General features: G+C 49.0%; 1 protein-coding gene and 1 pseudogene across 1 annotated transcript in view; both read left to right on the forward strand.

Annotated features, from left to right (window-relative positions):
• The first annotated feature begins 5,316 nt into the window (after positions 1-5,316).
• On the forward strand, positions 5,317-5,563 carry LOC130882059 (prothymosin alpha-like; annotated as a pseudogene).
• A 6,022-nt stretch (positions 5,564-11,585) lies between these two features.
• Elmo2 (engulfment and cell motility 2) overlaps positions 11,586-18,604 on the forward strand; it is a 37,461-nt gene continuing 30,442 nt past the window's right edge. Inside the window, exon 1 of the mRNA XM_057780501.1 lies at positions 11,586-11,704. The gene's annotated coding sequence lies outside the window, so the exon portion shown is untranslated. The remainder of the gene's footprint in view (positions 11,705-18,604) is intronic.

The following is an 18,604-nucleotide window of genomic DNA, read 5'->3' on the forward strand; positions in this document are numbered from 1 at the left end:
AACATACTCCTTTTTAAAAAGCTCTGAGAAACTGGATGTGGTGGCATGCACTTTTGATTCCAGCACTCGGAAGCAGAGTGGATCCCGGAGTTCCAGGTCAGCCTGGTCTACAGAGCGACTCTGTAGACTCCAGGACAGCCAGGGCTACAGAGAAACCCTGTCTCCAACAATGACGACAACAAAAATAAAGCAAAACCTCTGAGACCCAAGTTTGGGAGAGGGAGGTAAAAGGATGGAGATTTCAAGGTTATCCTTGTCTGCATAACAAGGTCAAGGCTAACCTGGGCTACATGAAACCCTGTCTCAAAAAATCAAGAGAGAAAAAGTGGGAGAGGGAGGGGAACAGGGAAGAAGAAAGGGCAGGAAAAACAAAGGAGAAATTCAGAGCCTCACGCTGTCCCTCAAGTGAAGCTGTTACTGGAAGACAAGCCAGGGGGCGCTCCAGACCTAAGGGATGTGGAGTGGTTTCCAGCATTCTGACCCTCAAGGTCAGAGTCCACTTGTTCAAGCCCCAGATCTGCTACTAAATAGCTATAGAGCAAATGGCTTAATTCTGTAAGCGCCAACTTAAGCCTGTGAAAAATGAGAGCAATAAGAATAATTCCTGATCCGAAGAGGTGGGGTGAAGGTTCAACACAATGCAGTGTAGAAGTTCCCAGGAGTAAATAAATTAATGTACAATCCTTAAACTGGTGCCTGCCCTCCACCTCTAGTTACACTGGTAAGTGGTGGCTATTATTTTCATTACTATGTGTGATGGAAATTTTGCAAGTCTCAGTGACTAGCCTCCTCCCTTTATGTGTGTGTGTGTGCACGCGCACACACACGCACACGTGCACACACATACATACACACACATGCACATACACACTCACACGCACATGCACACACACTTTGGGTGTTGGAAAGGGCACTTTCTGCTCCAGCAATGCAGTCTCTCCAGGCTATCTGTGCTTGTTCCCCTGGGCAGACAGCTCCCTGCTCCCCACAGTCTCCAAGTGCCCACCCTTCCTTCCCTCTGCTTCCATGCACACAAATGCACCAGAAACCCCAGTTCCCAGAAGAACGATTTTCCCAAATTAAGTTATCATGAGTTATGTGAACCCCAGGCTCTGAGAGCCAAAGCGAGACTGGCTGGCTGCCTTGTGCCCTTTGCTTCCTGCTTAAAGAACCAAGTCCCCACAAATTTCCTCTCCATGCTGCATTTGCTCATTTTAAGCCATTTTGCTTCTCTTTCTATTGTCCTGAGGGAGACAAGGTAATGTTGTCTCGGAAGAAGTCTCAGGCCTGGAACTCAGACAGAAAGAACTAGTTTGAATGTCAGCTTTCTCTTAACCAATTAACAACGACTGTCTCAGGTTTTTCAATTGTAAAATGAGAGTGATAACACACACACACACACGCACATGCGCACACGTACATATGCACATGCACACAGTGGAGTGGTGGTTTGAATACAAATGGCCCTCAGAGGTTCATATATTTGGATGCTTAGTCACCAGGGAGTGGTACTACTTGAGAGGGATTCGGAGGTATGGCCTTGTTGGAGAAAGTCATTGTGTCATTGGTGGTGAGCTCTGAGTTTTCAAAAACCCAAGAGAGGTCTCTCTCTTCCTGCTGCCTGCAGATCTGGATACAGAACTCTTGGCTACTTCTCCATCATCCTGTATGCATGCATGCCACCGTACTCCCTGCCATGACGGTAATGGACCAAACCTCTGAAACTGTAAGCAGGCCCCAATTAAAAGTTTTCTTTTATAAGAGTTGCAGTGCTCAGGGGCTTGAGAGATGACTTAGTAGTTAAGAGCACTGGGGGCTCTTCCAGAGGACCCAGGTTCAATTCCCAACACCCATATGGCAGCTCACAACTGTCTGTAACTCCTGTTCCAGGGGATCCCACACCCTCACACAGACATGCATGTAGGCAAAACATTATTGTACATAAAATACAAATAAATAAATTATTTTAAAAAGTAATATTTAAAAAAGAGTTGTGGTGGTCATGGTGTCTCTTCAAAGCAGTAGAATCATGACTAACACATACTCACACACACACAAACATGATCAGAAGGAAATAAATTTAAAAATTAAAGACATGAAAATTAAAATCCAGGAATGGTGGACATGCATGTCTGAAGCTCCATAGTTTAGATTAAGGAGGAATATCAGGGATTCAAGTAAACTTTGACCACACAAGAGATTCAAGGTCAGTCTGCAAGAGACGCTGTTGCATTAACAACAAAAACAGTTGTGTTATGCTGTGCTCCCCTCACTCTGAGGATGGTCTGCCATGAGAATTCCCTTTGGGGGTTGGAAACAGTGTCGACACCTTCCTTATTCCCCCAAGGACAAACCAAAGCACAATGGATCAGTGAGTCTATTGGCTTATTTGCAGAGCTCGGGTGGGGGACCTCAAAGTAGCCTAACCAGAAAAAATTTCCCAGATGGTTGATGGCTTTCCCAGAGCCACAGAGATGGAGTCCTCACCCTTCAGTTGACATTCCCAAGTCTGTACACTCTAGCACCTCCGGAGACCCCCAAGACCATGTATAACTTGGGCAGAATCGCATACAGTTGGCTGGGAGGTGTAGGAGGAACTTACTAGACTCCCTGGCAAGGGTCAACCCTCTCTATCCCCTCCTTCTCTGGGAAACAGCAATAGCCTACAGGCCCACTCATGGTTGTCTCTTGCAATAAGGCACAGATGACCTGGTAAAGACGGCAACTCTTGTGCTCAGAGGACCACATTCTATACTGTGGTTCTTCTGACAGAATCCATGGGCGCTGATGGAATGACCAGCGCATTGCTGTGGCAGGAAACAGTCAGTGTTTGTCAGCCGGTTCTTTGCCGGTAAGAACACCAGAAGCCATCATCTTAGAAAGAGAGAATGTTTCTTTTGGCTCACAGTCTGGAAGGCTCCAGTCCATGGTAGGTGTGTACTACTGCATTTTGGACCTGTGGTGATGTGGTCGGTCCTTCATGGTCTGAGTTGAGCTTGTGGTGGAGGAGGATAGCTCAAGTCATGGCTGAGCCTAAGAAAGGGGAAGAAAGTGATGTCCCACTGTCCTCTTTGAAGACATATCCCAGTGACCTAAAACCTCCCCCAGCCACACTTCTCTGAGTTATCCACCACTTCCTAATAGCACTGGGCTGAGGACTGAGTCTGTAACACATGGGCCTATGGGGGCATTTAAATTCTGTAATAGTTAATGTTGGTTGTCAACTTGACAAGACCTAGAATCACCAGGGAGACAAGTCTCTGGGGGCACATCTGGAGGAAGTTTCTAGATTGTGTTAACTGAGATGGAAAGACCCACCCTGAGGCAATGCCATGCCACCCTGAATGTAGGCAGTGCCATTCCATATAAGACCCACCCTGAATGTAGGCAGTGCCAATCATATAAGACCCACCCTGGGGGGTTGGAGAGATGACTCAGAGGCTAAGAGCACTGGTTGCTCTTTCAGAGGTCCTGAGTTCGATTCCCAGCAACCATATGGTGGCTCACAATCATCTGTAGTAAGATCTGGTGCCCTCTTCTGAAGTGCAGGCATACGCCCAGGCAGAACACTGTATACATAATAAATAAATATTTTTTTAAAAAAAAGGCCCACCCTGAATGTGGGCAATGCCATCCCATGTAAGGCCTGCCCTGAATGTGGGTGGCACCATCCCCTAAGACCCACCCTGAATGTGGGCCGTGCCATCTCATAATAGATCCTCCCTGAATGTGAATGGCTCCATCCCATGGACTGGGATCCTGGACTGAATGAAAAGGAGAAGGCTAACTGGGTACCAGCCTTCATCTCCCTCTGGTTCTTGCCAATGAATGTGATGTGACCACCTATGTCACAGTCCTGCCACCATACCTTCCCCACCATAGCGAACTGTTCCCTTGAACTGTGAGCCAAGCAAGCGCTTCCTTCCTTAAATTACTTTTGTTGAATACTTTTTTGGAAGGAATGAGAAAAATTACTAATACAAGGTTCAAAGCAGGTAGCAGCAGCAAGGACTGGGAGTAAGCAGGAGAGTGACAGTGGCCCTGATCTTGCAGGAGGGGAGAGGTATTTCTGGTAAGGAAAGAGATGCAGGGGTGCTGTAGGGCTGGGGTGGGGGAGAGGTTGTTCTTTCTTTATGGTTTCTTTCCTCCACCCCATGAAAACGAGAAGTCACAAGCTAAGGGTGAGGAATCAAACCAAGATGAGAATATGCCCCGGAGCCTCCTGGTGCTGCCCAGAGCCACGTGGTACAGTGACTTTGCTCCAGTGTGGGGAGGGCCTTCTTGAGCCAGAAAAGTATTGTGGTTTGCTCTGGCTCCATTCAGTGCTTGGGCCCTGGTCTAAGGAGAGTTGAGATTCCTTCCAGAAGTCACTGGGCAGGGGAGAGAGAATCAGAGTTGAAGACAAGGGAGTAAAGGCAGGGTCTGCTGGGCAAGGAGGGAAGTGAGGCCATGGGGGTGGGGAATGCTGAACTGTACAAAAATAGTAGGTCAGAGGGATTGAGGAACTACGAGGGGCATGTCCCTGTGTTCCAGTTTCAGTATCATTGCAGGGGAATTAGAAAACTATGGACAGTTCATTCAGTAAATACTGAACTGTTTAAAACTTAGGGGATGGCTCAGAAGGGAAAGAGAGGATCTGAGTTCAGATCCCAGAACCCATGTAAAAGCCCAATGTGGTAGTACACGTCTTCTGTAGACTATTGGTTTGCACTGTGTAAAGATATGCCCCTGTGGTTGGTTTAATAAAGAGCTAAATGGCCAATGGCTAGGCAGGAGAGACTAGGTGGTACTTCCAGGCAGAGAGAGGACTCTGGGAAGAAGAGAGGCAGAGGAGCCAATGAGACGTGGAACAAGTCAGACATATAGAATGGGAGAGAGGTCAAAGACATGTAGCTAGAGAGATAGCTCAGTGGTTGGGAGCACTGGCTGCTCTTCCAAAGGACTCAGGTTCAATTTCAGCACCCACGTGGCAGCTCACAACTGTCTGTAACTCCAAGATCTAACACTCTCACACAGACATACATGCAGGCAAAATACCAATGCACATAAAGTAAATGATTTTTTTTTAAAAAAAGAGAAGTGATATAACATAGATTAATAGAAACAGGTTAACTTGAGTTATAAGAGCTAGTAGGGCCCCCACTGGCTGCTCTAAAAGCCACCTTTGCATTGTTCCTGGTGCTGCTTGGCGCTGGCTGCAGCCGCCTTCGCCACCCGCCCGCCTCCTCTTCCTCCTCAGCAGCGGACTCTGTCTCTAGCCAGAGTCCTCGAGATTCCCCTCGCCCTCGCTGCAGCGGATCACCAGTGAGCCCCACCATGTCAGATGCAGCCGTGGACACCAGCTCCGAGATACCACCAAGGACTTGAAGGAGAAGAAGGAAGTTGTGGAGGAGGCAGAGAATGGAAGAGACGCAGGAAAATGGGGAGCAGGAGGCCGACAATGAGGTAGATGAAGAAGAGGAAGAAGGTGGGGAGGAAGAGGAGGAGGAGGAGGAAGGTGAGGGTGAGGAAGAGGATGGAGATGAAGATGAGGACGCTGAGGCTCCTACGGGCAAGCGGGTAGCTGAAGACGATGACGATGATGATGTTGACTCCAAGAAGCAGAAGACTGACGAGGATGACTGGACAGCAAAGGAAAAGCTAAACTACAGCCCCCGTGACCTGTTCACCCTCCACTTCCCGTCTCAGAATGTAAACGTGGTCACCTTCGAGTAGAGGAGCAGGCCTCGCCCGCCCACAGATGACATGCTCTCTTCATCAACCCACCAAAACCACAACATGAATTTGCAAGAGTGGAGGAAAAAAACAAAACTTCCAAGGCCCTGCTTTTTTTCTTAAAAAATACTTTAAAAGGAAAATTTGTTTGTATTTTTATTTACATTTTATATTTTTGTACATATTGTTAGGGGTCAGCCATTTTTTTTTCTTTTTTTGATTTTTCGAGACAGGGTTTCTCCGTAGCTTTTGGTTCCTGTCCTGGAACTAACTCGTGTAGACCAGGCTGGTCTCGAACTCACAGAGATCCGCCTGCCTCTGCCTCCCGAGTGCTGGGATTAAAGGCGTGCGCCACCACCACCCGGCGGGGTCAGCCATTTTTGATGATGACGGGTGACCAGACCAGCCTTCAGAGCATTCTCTGTCCTACTTCTGACCTTACTTGTGGTGTGACCATGTTCATTATAATCTCAAAGGAGAAAAAAAAACCTTGTAAAAAAAAAAACAAAAATGACAACAATAACAAAAAAACAATCTTATTCCAAGCATTCCAGTAACTTTTTTTGTGTATGTACCTAGCTGTACTATAAGTAGTTGGTTTGTATGAGATGGTTTAAAAGGCCAAAGATAAAAGATTTCTTTTTTTTTTCTTCCTTTTTTTGTCTATGAAGTTGCTGTTTATTTATTTATTTATTTATTGGCCTGTTTGATGTATGTGTAAAATAATGTCCAACAATAAACTGGAATTTTATTTTGCTCAGTTGTTCTGAAAAAAAAAAAAAAGAGCTAGAAGGGCCAAACCTAAGCTAAGGCCAAGCTTTCATAATTAATAATAAATCTCTGTGTTATACAGTCCACAGGAAAGTATTATTACATTTGATGCCAATGTGGGGCATCAAATGATGTTTTGCTGTCAGCTTAGCAGCTGTGCATGAATCTACTAATATTTTAATGATCATTTGCAGCCCCACAGCCCCACAGTCAGTGCCCTAATAGCCAGGCCTTCCTGTCCCATGGCCCCCGCTTTGCTGTGGCTCCTATATGTAGGCTTAAACTAAGTCTCTATCAATCTATTTACCAACAAAAACTCGGAAGTCAGATGTGGGGATAAACACCTGCTAGACCAGAAAAGCCAAGAAACAACCAGGATAGACTGAATAAGACAGGTGGAGTCTTGTGTTTACTGGCCAGCCATTGTAGCCCAAATAGTAAGACTTGCTTTAGTGAGAGATGCTGTCTCGAAGGATTAGGTGTGTGTGTGTGGGGGGGGGAGGGAGGTGCTGGAAAGATGGCTCAGCAGGTAAAGGCACTTGCTGGATAAGCCTGGTGATTTGACTTTGATCCCTGGAGGAAAGGTAGAAGGAGAGAACTAGCTCCTGAGAGTTGGCCTCTGGCCTCCACATGCACAAACACCACAGTACCCCCCGGCCCCCACTAATAGATAAACAAGGTGGAGAGCAATCCAGGGAGGTACCAGGTGTCAAGTTCTGTTCCCCACATTTACTCACATACACACAGGTGCACGTATGCATAGGCCACTTGAACATGGGCATGTGCATGTGTGCACACACAAATTGAAAACTTATAATTAATTGGAGGCCTACGATGTACCAGGCCCTGTGCCAAACACTCCAGATTTGCTATCTTTCATTTAGATCTCATGACCATCCATTGAAGCTGGTACTGTTATTGTCCCATTGTTCTGAGTCTCAGAAAGATCTAGAACCTCTTCTGGGGGGAGGGGTGTATGACAGCAGCGAGGGTTATGCTACCTCAGTGTACTGAGTTCTTGTATTGTGGCTCTCAGCTGAGTTACTCCACAGACTCAACCCCACCAACAGACAGGGAACCTGATCTTGGCTGCCCAGTGGTTGAGCTGGTTTGCTGAGTGCAGCTGCCCATTCCAAGGCTACTTAGCTATAAGGGGGAGACATTGCCCAAACTTGGCTACCAGGACTTTGACTCCAAGCAAAGAAAGTTCACGAGAAGGAGAGAAAGGAACAGAACCAATTTATTTTGGCAACCTGAGCTCTCAAAGTGTGTTGTAATAAGAGCAGCGGGGCTGTGTCCCCGGCACCCGGCCACCCGCATGGCTTTACCTGAAATAATTACACGGAAACTGTATTCTTTTAAACACTGCTTGGCCCATTAGTTTTAACCTCTTATTGGCTAGCTCTTACATATTGATCTAACCCATTTCTGATATTCTGTGTAGCCCCACGAGGTGGCTTACCAGGGAGATCTTAACTTTCGTCTGTGTCTGGTGGGAGAATCATGGCGACTGCCTGATTCGGCTTCTTTCTCCCAGCATTCTGTTCTGTTTACTCCGCCTATCTTAATTCTACCCTATCAGAGGCCAAACAGTTTCTTTATTAATTACCAATGAAAGCAACAGATAGAAAGATGACCCTCCTCCATCAAAAGTGTCTCTGGTCACTGTAGCTTCCTGTCACTCACAAGTTAGTCACTCGCCTTTCAGGAAGCTCCTTTGCTGCTAAAGATAGCTCCTTGACCAATTGAGCCATGCCCCCAGCTCTGTCGGTGGCCTTTTAGACAGTGTTTATGTCACATTAATGGATTAATCGTGTGTCAGGGCACAAGTGTGGAGGTCAAGGGACGATTTCCAAGATTCAGTTCTCCTTCTCTGCCATGTGGTTCCCTGGAATTGAACTTAGTTCCTTAGGTTCAGAGGCAAGCACCTTCATCCCTTGAGCCATCTTGATGCTCCGTCAGTGAGTTTTTAAAGAGCTGATCCTGGACTCAATCAGCCTGGAGGGAAACCCTCTTAAATTTAATGCTCCTAAGAAACCATAGGCAAAGACCAAAAGGAAAAGAATTGCAAGCCCCACAGTGATTGTTCCTGAGATAGGTGTGCGCTGAGTACGGCCAGGGCCAGAGAGAAGAGGTGGAGACACAGACGTTAAGGAGGCTTTCTCTCAAAGTTGTGTGCACACAGGGTCAGCTCTTTAGTCACTGGCAGAGCTGGGGGTGAGGCTCAGTTAGTAGATGGCTTGTCTAGTGTGTAGGAGGCCCTAGGTCCTATCTCCAGGCTGCGTAAACCAGGTGTGGTGATTTATGCTTATAATCTCAGCTCTCAAGAGGTGGAGGCAGGAGGATCACAAAGAGTTCAGGGTCATCCTCTGCTACACAGCAACGCTGAGACCGATCTAGTTCCGAAAGTCACTGACAAAGGTCAAATCAACTGTCTCTAGGTGAGTGTTTCTGGGCCAGTGGAGAGCTTTCTATTCCAGATGACTATTTGGGGACCGTGGCATTCTCCACATGGTGGCTCTGTCATTACCCCACACAACATGGTCATCACAGGGTCAAGGCTGGGTGTAGCCCACAAGGAGGAAGAATAGGGAGGATGTGCCAGCTGACTTCACACCTCAGCCTGAGGTTTCATGCCTTCGTGTCCACTGCTGAGAAAGAGGTACCCAGCTGGCTTTCGGTCTTTGTCACACATGAGTCATGGGGTGAGGGTAGGGCAGCCATGTAACTACAGAAGCAGGAAAGGGCCACTGGTGGACAGCTACCAAATCCCACCAAGTCGCTGATCACAGGGAACCTAATTTCCAGCAGGTCCTATTCTAAATGATACTAAAGGTCGCCAAATAAGTATCTCGGGGACTCAGGGAAAGAAAGATGCTCACGGGCTGGAGTAACTGGGGAGGCAGAAGAGACAAGGGAATGCCGCCCAGAGGAGGAACTGCAGAGCATCCCACGGTACCAGGAAAGGGCTGGAGGACAGGGCCTGGCATCCTATTTTGGGCTAGCTCAAGGCAGGAGGCTCACTGAAGCCCATCACGAAGAGTGGCAGGCTTGTTGGTCAGTTGCCTGGGACTTCGTGCTAATTGCACATGACCTGCGGTCTCTGCAGGCTCTAGACTAGACAACAAGGTGGGAAGCTGGCTGAGGAGGGAACTCTGGGCTGCTATGGGGAAGCGATCATCTGTGCTGAGGTGAGACATTCTGGGGTGTGGCTGTTGGGGTCTCCTCCCCATACTTCTGTAAATAATCCCTCACCCATTGTGCTGGTCGGTTTTTGGCAGCTTGACACAAGCTAGAGTCTGGGAAGAGGGAGCATCAGCTGAGAAAATGCCTCCTCCATTAGATCAGCCTAGATGCAAGTCTGGGAGTCTTTTCTTGATTAGTGATTGATGTGGGGCCGGCCCAGCCCACTGTGGGCGGTGTTACCCTTGGTCAGGTTGATTGGGTTGTATAAGAAAGTGCACTGAGCAAGCCAGTAAGAAGTGTTCCTCCATGGCCTCTGTTTCAGTTCTTCCTTCCAGGTTCCCAGCTTGAATTTCTGCCCTAGTTCTCAGTGATGGACCATAGAGGTGTAAGCCCTTTCTTCCCCAGGTTGCTTTTGGCTGTGATGTTTAATCACAGCAGTAGAAGGAAAACAATGACACCCGCGTCCTTTGAGACCGATGAACTCATTGGTTCCCCAAGCTGGACTTGATGGAAGACACTTTGGTTTGTCATTGGTGCCTTAAGGGTGGCTTAGACATTTGTTCAAATGTTCCTGCAATAGCCTGTTACAAAATAAGCAAGCAAACAAATAAACCACCCAAAACCGTGAGGATGTTCACAGCCCTACGAATGACAATAAACGATAACAGCATGAACCTGACAGGATTCTCTGAACCCCCACTGAGCAGCAGACAGCCTTGGCCGAACGTGGTGGTGTAGACAAGGGCGGGTACACTATCCCAGCCCGCCGTTTATGTTCGGGAATAAAGCGATGTTGGAGTCGCAACCCACATTTTCCTATGCTGCATTTCGCGAAAACAGAGACAGAAACTGTGGCTGAAGCAAGCAGTATGTGGACCCATTGAAAGCTGACGGCCCCTGCAGGGGCTTTATCAGCACCGTGACTGTGAGGGTAATTCTGCTGCCCGGGTACCACCCTACTCACCAGCTGAAAAGAACCGTTTTCTATTCTAAAACGTTTGCAGGAGTCAGTGTAACAGTGCCTATAAAACTGCTTCAAAGACAGCGAAGTACCACATGAAACGTGGCCATTATTTTATCTCTCCGCTGAGTGTCCGTTTCAATACAGAATGGATAACAAGATGTCTGTCTTCTGGGATTGCCATAAGGATCTGCTAAGAGAAACGATTAAAAAAAATATGGAATTAAACACGGAGAGAGTGCCCTGCTGTCTATCACCGGTTGTATAGTTGGTCCCGTAAGACACCCCCACTCCCACCCCAGTCTTCTCTTCTGCAACTGGGGATCGCATATTGCCCTCCCTACTACCCTACTGGGAGCAGTAAGGGAGATGGCAGGAGTGAGTCCTTGGCGCGGTGCCCAGCCTTGTTAGATCCGCAGGTGCGGTGACGAACGCCACCTCCCACGGATCCCTACCAACAGCACAGCTGAGCTGTACCCCTCTGCCTCTGCTCAGCGCCCACGGTCAGGCCTGGGTGCTGGTATAATTAGCTCCATCTCGGCTGCTCATAGCCTCTGACACGACTGTCACCTCCCACTCAGTTCCCCAAATCAGCTATTCCCACTGCTGAGTCGATCAGGTGAGCGTCACCAGAGGACAGCTTGCTCCTTACAACAACGTGTCGCAAGGACCCAGAGCTCTCCCCCGAACTCCCTTCACCCTTAGGCCGTGTACAGAAATAAAAGGAAAAAAAGTTTGGGTGGGGAGCAGCCTCTAGTGTCTGCTGGGAAATCACGTTCCTTCAGACCCAATAGCCTGCAGGAGAAAGGCAATCTGTCTCTTTAAGAGGCCTCCGCGGAGGGGCGGGGCCGGCCGGCGACGCTCCAGCCCGCGCCCTCCGTTAGTCCCGCCTCCTCTTTAGTGACAGACAAACAGTTCAATGGAAGCAAGAATATTAAGCTTGACGGCAAAGAGGAGCAATAGGAGCCCGGGCCGGCCTGCGCGGGGCGGGGCCGAAGGAGGGCGGGGCGGACGAGGCCCGAGGAGCAGCGGCGGGACACGGGCGCGGAGCAGGGCCTCGGCGGGCGCCGGGTGAGTGAGGGGCTCGCGGGGCCGGGGGCGGAGGGACGGAGCACTGAGGATGGGGGACCCGGGACCGAGGATGGGGTTGAAGCCGAGGGCAGTGGCTGCCTGAGCTCCAAGCCCGGGCACGGCGCTGGCCCGGTCATCCCCCTGCCGTCGATACCGGCCCTCTCCTTTCCTTCTCCGCCGCCCTGCTTCGGTGCAGGCGGCTCTCATCCGCTTCTTCCCGCAGCGCTACAATGCCGGGGATGCTCCGGGGCCAGTCTCCACCCTCCTCTCTTTCCCGGGCCTTGCAGATCTGGTCCTTCGCCGCCCTGCTTGGACTCAGGCTGCTCCCCGGCCTGGTTCTGTTCCTTCTGCATCCCTTTCTCTGGCCTCCCTCCGAGTCCTTCCTTCGGTATAGTCTAGTAAACTTTTCTCATCCTCCCAGTCTTCCTTCAGGAGGCTTGCGGGGTCCCGAGTTCTGATCCGGGTGCCACACTCTGAACGCTCTGGTGTCCCTCACAGCGCTTATACTTCTGTAGCTTTACAACTGTTTGAAGTGTTGTCTGATGTCTGCCCGTCCTAGCAGGTAAAAGGACCGGATCTGATGTTGCTCCATGCACCCACAACGTCTCAGCAGGGCAGGCATCATAGATATTTACTAAATAAATGAATGAAGGGCTTGGATATGTCCAGAGGAATGCAAGGGCAGCCCCTGACATCCCATCTGTGGGGCATGGAAGCCACCTTTTGGTATGCTCCTGTGTGTCAGGCAGTAGGCTCACCCCGGACTCTCCCAAAGAAAAATAATGCAAGTCACATTTGTTAATTAAGGAAAAATAATGCAAGCCACATTTGTTAATTAAACTTTTCCAGCAGTCACATATTGAGAATGTAAAATAAGCAAGTGAAAATAACTTATTAATGTCTCATTTAATATGTTTCAGTATATAATTAATAGTTCACATAATCAATGTAAAGCCGTGTTAATGGAGTTGTTGACTTTGTGTGCGTGTGCTAACTTCTTGAACTCTGGTGTGTACTTTGCACTTGGGACAGCCCTTCTTGATCACGGAGGCACAGCAGCAGCCGTTCGTCAAGTGGTCCGTAACCACAAGACTACGGTGGCTGCTCTGGCTGGGAAGTGCTCAGTGCTGTGGGTTTGTCAGGGTGTTTCATGCATTATGGTCTTTTGAGGAGACTGTCATCATTCACATTTACAAGTTAAAAAGAGCAAAGTTCCTGAGAGAGTTTACCTCTCCGGATTCATTCTACAGTTTGTGAGCGAAGGAGCCAGGGCTAGGGCCTTCATCTGTTGTTCTTTTTAACAGGCAAATGGTGTATGTGTGTGTCTCTCTGTGTGTGGTGTTTTCTGAGATAGGGTTTTTCTGTGTAGTCCTGGCTGCCCTGGAACTTACTCTTGTAGACCAGGCTGACCCCTGGTTAAAGGCATACATCACCATGCCCAGCTTGTTTGTTACTCTTGAATCCCATAATTTTTATGCTTTGACGCTACCTCTAAGAGGTGCCAAGAAAGTTTGGGGTATGGTTTGTGAGGACTAGACTTTTAAAAAAATGCACTAATATTTAGTATATTCTAGCATTCTCTGTGTCTAGGTCATGTCTTCCTCGGTGGCTTACAAGCAAACATAGTTAAGGAAAACCTGTCCTGGGTTTGGAGGTGTGCACCTTTAGTTGGGCACTATGGAGGCTGGGGCAGAAGGATCCCCTGAATACAGAAGTTCAAAACCAGTCTGGGCAGTGTAGTGAGACTCCAACTCAAAAGGAAAAGAAAAACCCACAAGGCAAGTCCTCTGACCAAGTCACCATTCCTCAGCCCATCCGCATTATTGCAGCCAGGGTCAGGGCAGAAAACCTTCCATGACCTGTAGGATCTTAGAGATGCTTGGGTTACTGGACCGGAGCTGGCAGTCAGTTAGTTCACCAGGTGCTCACTGTTGCAGCGCTGTTCAGGGTCCCTTGAGGTGGCTGCACAGTGTGAGAGCCTTTGTCTTCAGGATTCTCAGGATGGACGTAAACAGAATCATATCACATAAGATGACTAGCGTGTGTACAAGAGAGCACATGGTGTAAGACCCAGAATCCCTTCTGTGTCAGAAATTGCCAAGTAGTGTCTTGGTCCAGCTGCGTGATGAATGTGTCGTGTGTGTGTGTGTGTGTGTGTGTGTGTGTGTGTGTTCGTGTCCACCCCAAGAAACTGAATTTGAACTTCTAGGCAGGGTAGAGCTTCATAGCTCTCTGGGTCCCCGGTGTGGAAGCTGCTTGGTTTATTTACTTACATGCTTGGCTGCTTAATGCACTTGAATTCCTCACCCCACTGGGAGTGCTCATTGAATTGGGGTTCCTAGGACCTAGTGGCTGAGTAACGGTTATGGTCCTGTCATACTGGCCTGCAGTGGGACCAGAATAATTGTCTCCACTGAGCGTAGTAGCAACAACACTTTTTTGTGTGTGTTTTCCTTTTCCCACTGCCCTGGCAATTGTTCTCCCATTTTGCCCACAGTATACTGCAGGTAGGGCTCCTTCGTGCTGGGATACATGATTTCACAGTGTAGCAGGTAGGGCTTCTTAGTGCTGGGATACGTAGTTCCCACAGTGTAACAGGTAGGGCTCCTTGGTGCTGGGATACGTGGTTCCAGGAGTTTGTCAGTTCACACAGTTGGAATTCTTCCTACTTTTGCCAGGTATTACGTGAAGTGCTTTGCATACATTATCCCATTTCATGCTCACATGAAGTGATTGGTTCTAATCCCTGGTTTAGCTATAATAGGGAGACTGTCAAAGCTGGGATCCAGACGCAGGTCTGGCTGCTCCAGGATGCACACCCTTAATCACTCAGTGCCGTTGCTTCATGGGAGGGTCAGGGCTGGAAAACAGTTCATTCCCTGCCTCCACATCCAGTCCAGAGACACTGTGCAGAGCTATGTGGCAGGCGAGGAGTGCCCCAGAAGTGGAGGCTGGGCTTTTTGTTGTTGTTGTCCCTAACTGGTGTCCTGGCCTGGCCTGGCTTTGCTAGTTCCCCTGGACCTCAGTTCTCTTCTTTATGAAATGAGAGGAAAGGCTTGGCCTCATTCTCAGAGAACAATGCTGTGTTGTTATGGTCTTTTTTGAAGGAGTTGGGCCCATAGCCTCTGGTTTTAGGGACAACTCAGGTTACTCTTAGCCTGCTGAGCCCCACCCTAGCCAAGCTCTTTTTCTGTGTGTAACCATTTGGTGAGAAAGTTTTTTAATTTTTTTTTTTTCAGTTTTATGTGTATGGGTGTTTTGCCTGTAGGTATTTATATCACCATATGTGTGCCTGTGGAGTCCAGAAGAGGTTGTCAGATCCCCTAGAACTGGAATTAGAGACTATTGTTAGCTGCCATGTGATTGTTGGTTTGAACCCAGATCCTCTGCAAGAGCAGCCAGTACTCTTAACCACCGAACTGTCTCTCCTGGCCTGAGAAACATTTTCTTAAAATTCATCCATATTTTCTCTCTTTGTTTCTATTCCCCCTGAAATCTGACCCTTTATGAATTACTTGTCTCAACAGTTATAGTCAGGGATGTACGAGTTTCGGGAAATGGATAATGCCATCACTAATGGTTCATTACTTTTAAAGACAGTGAGGCCTGAGGGCATTTGGGTAGAATTCTATGGGCTCAGCTCTGTGCTAGTTGTACTGCGAACTGGGGACAGCTGGTAGATAGGGAGGAGGTGTGCCATCCAGTGACCCTGTCCTCAGGCTGCTTCCCTTCCTGGAGCAGGGTCTCCATCTCAGCCTCCAGTAAAATCAGCTGGAGGAGACTTCGGTGACCCAGCCAGCTACTGGGGGTACACAGCCAGTATGGAGAGCCATTGATCTAGAGCAGTGGTTCTCAACCTTCTTAATGCTATGACCCTTTAATACAGTTCCTCATGTGATGACCCCCAACCATATAATTATTCTCATTTTATATGTTCATAACTGTGATTTTTCTTCTGTGATGAGTCATAATATAAATATCTGATATGCTGGATGGTCTTAGGTTTCTGTGAGAGGGTTGTTTAACCTGCAGAGGGATCGTGCCCCACAGGTTGAGATCTGCTGGTCTAGGACCTTTTTCACGACCTCATGATGCTGTGAACCACTTTGAATTGCATCTGAAGGCAGGTTCCAATCCAGAGGGTGTGAGCTGGAGGAGACTGGCTCCTAAGGAGTATGCCATGTGCCTAGTTACCGGGTAAGAGGCTTTCAGAGGCAGGATTATAAAATCCACAGTCGTGAAGGTGTGTAGCAAGGACTGGCACCATCACCAGTACCTGAGGATCAAGGATTAGGAAGCCACAAGGGAGGACTTGCAGAAGGTGGCCGTTTGGACAGGAGCTGATGAACAGCAAAGGGTCAGAGTTGTCATGGTTTCAAGGGGGTTGGTGAGAGGTGCATGATTTGCACAGGGGTAAGTGTGGACACCACCATGGAGCTGGCCTAAGTATGGATGTTCCTCCAAGAACAGAAGTTCCGTAACGTGGCTGCAGCGTGAATGAGCTCAGGGAAAGTTGCCATGCAGCCTCTTAACACATATGTTACTTTTTCGCATGGTGGCCCTTAGCCACAGTTGGGCGAGGCCTGTGTTCAAATATCAGTGCAAAGGAGATCCCTCAGTTTCTGTGGGTTTGGTAGTCATGATCTTCTCTCCCGTGGCAGTTCCCATTCTGCACCTAAGGGCCACACTCTAGTGTGGCTGAGCTGAGGGAAACTGAGTCATTCTTCAGATGAAAAGATCACAGGGGAGAAGCCTCTACTGAGATTGTGAGCTTGATTAAAAAGAGGGTGTGACCTATAGTTACCTCCTTGGTGAGGCAGCATTCTGTCACAGGAAACATAAACCAAACTCAGCCAGGCCTCCCCCACTCGTGGCAAGCAGCATAGAACAGAAAGCATACAGGGATTCCTACCAGCTGGGGGCAGGGGGAGCTGGTAACTTTCTGGCATCCTCTCTCCCCTACACCTCCTGGAAGAGATTGTCTTCCCTCTCGAAGCTGGGCTCCAGTTCTGCTGGTGGATTCAGCCTGACGGTTCCCTGCAGGGGTGCTGGATGAAACCTTCCTTCATGATGCACCTCTTCCAGAAGCCACTCGGAGATTGTTCTGTTTGAGTGCCTGCACTGCCATGTTCAGCTGTGCCGACTGTGTCATTGGAGGGCAGCATTGGTGCTGTCCTTCCAGCACTCTTGGATCTGTGTGAACCTCTTCCAATTGTTTGATCATCTTTGTATCTGTGGTACCTTCAAGGCAGCTGCAGGCGACTGGGGTCTTGCTCAGGCCCAGAGACTTGCCTAGCATCCCTGAGGTCATGAATAAAGAAAGCTGGGGAGGAAGAAGGGTGAAGAATCATTGGGCCAGAAGGGGCTGCCACCTGGGAGTGGGACTCCAGAGCTCTCCAGGGGCAGTGGGCTGGGAGTGGGACTCCAGCGCTCTCCAGGGGCAGTGGGCTGGGAGTGGGACTCCAGAGCTTTCCAGGGGCCGTGGGCTGGAAGTGGGACTCAGAGCTCTCAAGCTGGACGGTGGCTGTTGAATTGCTTGCTCTGCTGTGAGTGGTGGAGCGAGTGGCTATTTATAGCCCTGAGAATTTTGCAATGTTATTGAATTGCTTCGACCTAATTTCCCACTTCCTTTCTGAGATGGGAATGGAGAGAGTAAGCAGACACGTGCTAGAGGGTTTCCCTGCCAGGAGCTCCTTCATCCCTGAGTGCGCGTTGTCTGGGAAGTCCTGCTCCGTTCTCCTCCCTCCTTGTGGTCCTGGGGGAAGGAGAAGATATTGTTTTCCCCTTGCTAGATTCCCCAGTAAGGCTTGTTCTAAGTTCGTTCTGAAAACAGGATTGTGTGGGGATATTGTGTTGCAAGGCTTCCGGACTTGATGGGAACAGTTCCTGCCTCCTGCCTGTTGGGAGCCAGCTCTAGTTAGTAGAAGTGGAAGAAGCCAGAGCCACAGGGTTTTGCTGTACAGAGGTCCTTTTCGGTAGGAGGAGCTAGTGAAGAAATCTGTGGGGACACAATGTGGGAACAGTGCACACACAATGAAGAGTGCTACAAAGGGGAGGTGATGTCCCAGCTGGGCTCCGAAGCTTGGATAGGAGCTCTCTGACAGCTAGTAGAAGGGACTTTTCAAAGGTACAGGAGAAACGAGGGAACTTGGCCACAAGCAGCCAGGAAGGGTCTGCCTAGACTGGCCCGAGCACCATCTGTGGGAGTGTGGGCAGCCTTCTGTAGACCGCGGAGGGCCATTTCCTGTTGGACAGGGCTCTGGGTGCGTCTGACTTTGCCTTTCAGTGCATGGACTCGAAGTCCCCACTGAGCTGCTGGGATGGTCACACAAGGCTACCTTCTTTGGTACGGCTTTCTAACACTTAACACTTGGTGACCAGGTGACTCCAGGTGACTTAGGATGCCCCTGACTTCCCTTATGTAGAATATGTATCCCTACAGATTGGCTGTGGGGTCCAGGTGGCACAGGCTTGTCACCCTAGCTGCTTAGGAGACTGAGACAGGAGGATTGCAAGTCAGGCCTGGGCAACTTTATGAGACCCCTCCTCACTGCCTTAAAATAAAAATAAAATACAGTAAGATTAAAACAGGGCTGGGGATGCAGAGTGCTCTCTAGCAAGCTCAGAACCCTGACTTAGAATCTCAGTACCTCTGTAGAGGGAGGAGGGAAGAAGCTTCCTTCGCCTTGTATAATTGTTAGCTAATGTTACCTCATCAAAGGAAGGACAGTGTGGAGGAAAGACAGTGAACTTGGACATCACTGAGACCCAGTTCTGATGTAATTCCCTTCTCTCTTGTCCCTCCCCCCTGCATCCCTCCCTCTCTTCCATTCCTTCTCTCTCTTCCAGTCGGATGAATAGGATGGAGGGTGAATTTCTCTGAACTTTGACCACCTTTCC

Source organism: Chionomys nivalis, chromosome 9 (assembly GCF_950005125.1).
Source record: "Chionomys nivalis chromosome 9, mChiNiv1.1, whole genome shotgun sequence".
NCBI classification, from domain to species: domain Eukaryota; kingdom Metazoa; phylum Chordata; class Mammalia; order Rodentia; family Cricetidae; genus Chionomys; species Chionomys nivalis.